Source organism: Musca domestica, unplaced genomic scaffold (genome assembly GCF_030504385.1).
Source record: "Musca domestica strain aabys unplaced genomic scaffold, Musca_domestica.polishedcontigs.V.1.1 14, whole genome shotgun sequence".
In the NCBI taxonomy this organism is placed as follows: Eukaryota; Metazoa; Arthropoda; class Insecta; order Diptera; family Muscidae; genus Musca; species Musca domestica.
The window spans coordinates 5,142,678-5,147,148 of NW_026712192.1; positions in this window are offsets into that span (position 1 = coordinate 5,142,678).

Consider the following 4,471-nt stretch of genomic DNA (forward strand, 5'->3'; position numbering starts at 1 on the left):
TGCGTTATTGCTTTTTATAATGCACACTCGCTCGCACACACACACACACACATTTATAACAGTCAACACAAGCCCAGCTGGCTAGGCACTGAGCAAAATAAAAGCGTTTAACGGCGAATAACATCAGCCATGGCAAGTGGGCCCAACCAGCGTGACCGTTGTGCCACTAAAGTATCAATTTTGCCACCTTTTTTGGGTTTTGATACCTTTGTGCCACTTTTTTATTTTGATCCTAAATGAGCCACTTTTTTGAATTTTTGTGCCACTTTTTTATACATTGTGCCACCTTTTTTTAAATTACATATATTTTAATCTAAACGCTGTATTTAAAACAATGAAATGAAACAATGACAAGCGTCGTACGCTGCCATTTCCAATTTGCGATAGCAAATTTTAGAGCAAACGCTCTTATATTAGGTGTTTGTAAGTGGTTTTCGCTTGCTCAAAGTTGTCAACATTGTTCTGTTTGTTTATTTCTGGAACAACTGTTAAGAGACATTTTTAATTACTTTACTACAGCCTATGACAGAAAATTTTCTGTGCAGGTCTACTTCTTCGTATAGCCCCCATATTACGGTACCCCCGATATACAGTATTTTGTTGATTTTAGCTGCATTATTTACCGGAATTATTTCAAATTTTGTATTTGAAGTTTGTAATGGATACTACATCCTATGCCAGAAAATTGCCTGTGGAGGCTTATGACAAAAGTTGCTTATGCAGATCCACGTCGTCGTATAGACCCTGATATCCGGCTACATTCGGTATTTTTAAGATTTTCACAGAATTTTTAATGGATTTTAGTTTTTTGAAAATTGCCAAATTTGTACCATATGGTGGAGGGTATTCAAAATTCGGCCCGGCCGAACTTACTGCTTTTTTACTTGTTATACCCTACACCACAAGATGGTCAGGGTATTATGTCTTTGTGCATTTGTTTGTAACAGGCAAAAGGAAACTAGATAGACCCATAGTTCCTTTTGATGATCTGCATAGAATCACATTCTGAGTCGATTTATGCATGTCTGTCCGTCCGTCCGTCCGTCCGTCCGTCCGTCCGTCTGTCTGTCTGACTGTCTGTCCATGTATTTTTGAGAACAAAGTACATTTCGCATTTATTACCCTATCCTGATGAAATTTTGCACCAATCATTTGCAAACTCTATTGAAATTGGAGATAATCGGTCAAAATTTAGATATAGCTCCCATATATATCTTCGTCCGATTTGACTTTTATTGTGCACCAAACGTGTAATATCGGCCCGAATAGTATGGAATTTTGCACATACAGCCAAATTAAGCCTGATATAATAATATAGCTATAGCTCCCATATATATTGTTCATCCGCAGCCGTAATATCCACTCTGTAACAACGATATTCAGGGAAATATATCAAATACAGCTCAGAAATATCTTTGCCAAATTTTAACGAGATCGGTTCCGATTTGGATATAGCTCACATATATATCTTTATCCGATTTCAAACTAATTTAAACTAATTTAAAAGATACAAATGCTTGAGCATATTTAGTCCTTTGAACTTTAAATTCATAGCGTGTATGATTGAGTTCTCGCATAAAAACTTTTAATTGTTATGCGGAGCGCTACAAAATTAGCAAAGTGGTGTAGGGTATCATAAAGATGACTTTAAGGCTTTCTCTACTGGTTAAATGTGCAATATGTACATACATATATTATTACTATATAGTATTATATATAGTTGAATTTGTTGTTTTGTTCTAAACTGTTATTTTTTAAATAAAATATGAAATAAATTGTGCCACTTTCTGTGCCACCATTTAAAATAATATGTGCCACTTTTTTCAAGAAATGATACTTTTTGTGATACTTTTTGAAAATTTCCAGCGGTCACACTGGGCCCAACATCGTTATAGCCCCTGTTCCCCGTACCGCTGTTTGTTGTGATTTGAAAATCTTCGGCTTTTTCACACTCAAACACACACACATTGATTTACTCATGTCTCCCATATTTTTCCTCCCGTTTAACTTCCCTTGTGGGCTCTGCCAGCCATACGGGGTTTCCATTCCATTGACTGATAAGTTTTGATGATAATAGAAATGGATTTTGATTACACTGGTCAACACAAAAGTGATATTTTTGTCACAACACAAAATAGAATATGGAAGAGAGAGAGAGAGAAAGAGAGGGGGGAGGTGATGGGATAGGATGATGGTGTATACACATATTTTACAATACTATGTATACGTTGAGAAGTAAAGTGAACTAAGTCTAAAGAAGGAGAAATACACAACTACTTGTGGACAATTTTAAGAAAAGCCAATATAGGCCAGGTCGGGTCAAAAGTCGGGCGGGCCGACTTTATGATATCCTACAACACTATGCATATTAAGTAGAGCTTCCCGCGGAGGCAGTTGTGTGTCTCTACTCTGAGAACACTTAAACCAGTAAAGAAAGTCTTAAAGTCGGGCGGGCCGAACTCTATAAAATTTGGCAAAGATATTTCTGAGCTGTATTTGATATATTTCCCTGAATATCGTTGTTACGGAGTGCATATTACGGCTGTGGGTAACAAATATGACAAATCGGATGAACAATATATATGGGAGCTATAGCTATACCTGAACCGATCTTCACCAAACTTAACATACTAGCTTCTAGACTCAATTCGGTCGTAAGTGCCAAATTTCATCCAATTTGGGCAAATATTAGACGTTTGGTGCACAATCAAAAGTAAATCGGACGAAGTTATATATGGGAGCTATATCCAAATCTGAACCGATCTCGATAAAATTTAGCAAATGTATTTCTGAGCTCTATATCTGAACCGATTTCGATCAAATTTGACATACTTATTTTCAGGTCCAATCTGATCGTACGTGCAAAATTCCATACTATTCGGACTGATATTACACGCAAATCGGACGAAGATATATATGGGAGCTATATCTATATTTTGACCGATTATCGAAATAGGGTTCGTCCTTGGGCCAAACAAATGATTTGTGCGAAATTTCATCTGGATAGGGCAATAAATGCGAACTGTAGTTTGTTTACAAAAATACATGGACAGACGGACGGACGGACATGCATAGATCGATTCAGAATGTGATTCTATGCAGATCATCAAAAGGAACTATGGGTCTATCTCGTTTCCTTTTGCCTGTTACAAACAAATGCACAAAGACAGAATACCCTGACCACCTTGTGGTGTAGGGTATAATTATAAGATATTCCGAAACTACAGGTTTATCTGACCAAATCTTCCACATCCATTCTATCCTATTCCATCCTATAGCACTTTTGGTGCAGAGTAAACGTGAAATCGTGAAAGGCATTAAATCGCGCCATCGAACGTGAAATGCAATTTTTATCAAACCCTTCTTTCAGTAAGTCTATTGATCCGCGTGCTCTTACATTCTGGGCAAAAAGGTTGGATAATATCTCACGGTAGCAGTTACGTAACGATTCCATTCTCATAAACCACATCAAACTGTGACTTTTTCTGGATGCATTGGTTTCTGTGACTTTTTCTGGATGCATTGGCTTTCGCAATGCTACCGACTAATCTTCACTCCAAAATCGAAAATTCTGCTTATTTACGGACCCATTGAACCGAAAATTAGCCTTGTCAGAGAACACAATAAAATGGAAGAAGCCTGCGATGACTTTTCTTAACAGAGCACCCATTTTGATTGACAGTGAAACAAAACAAGAAACGTGCGTGAGCTGTTTCAACGAATGTTGCCAAAAAGCAAAGAACTAAAAAATCATCCTTTAAAAATTTTATCTTTTTGTCTGTAATCGAACTCCATACGAAAACGTGGAACTTATCAGATGCAACGTAAAAATATCTTTACCAATTTCTTCGAAATGGGTTTAACTTTGTATATACAGGGAGAGATAAAAAAATGCTACAAAGTCAAACGCCATAATTTTTACATTTTTTTTTTAATTTTATTGAATGAAAGCAAAAAATTTCGGAAATAGCATCAAATTTTAGAATAAGTTTAGATTTGTTCGAATTGGTCACCTTTGGCACGAATTATGACCTTCAATGAAACACACGCTGCCCGAATGTTTCTTTGCGGTATTTTGGCCCATTCCCGGTGAAGCGCTTGCTTGAGGTGATCGACACTTTGGTATTTTTTAGTGCCAACTTTGCTTTCCAAAATACTCCAGACACAATTGTTCAACGGGTTGGGGTCCGGAGATTTTGGTGGCCATTGTGCGCTGGAAATGAAACGAGGAACCTCATTTTGTAACCATTCTTGGTTGGCGCTTGCTGAGTGCGATGTTGCTGAGTCCTGTTTGAATGCCCAAGGTCTGCGGCCAAAATGTTTGCGTGCCCACCAAGGCCTTAATACACCCTCCAGAATATTTTCGCGACAATATTCGGCATTTATTCTGATGCCACGGTCGATTAAAACGAGCGAAGAGTGACTGGGTTCTGGCCGCTTGAGTTCTGGTGACCAACCGATGGTGCACATT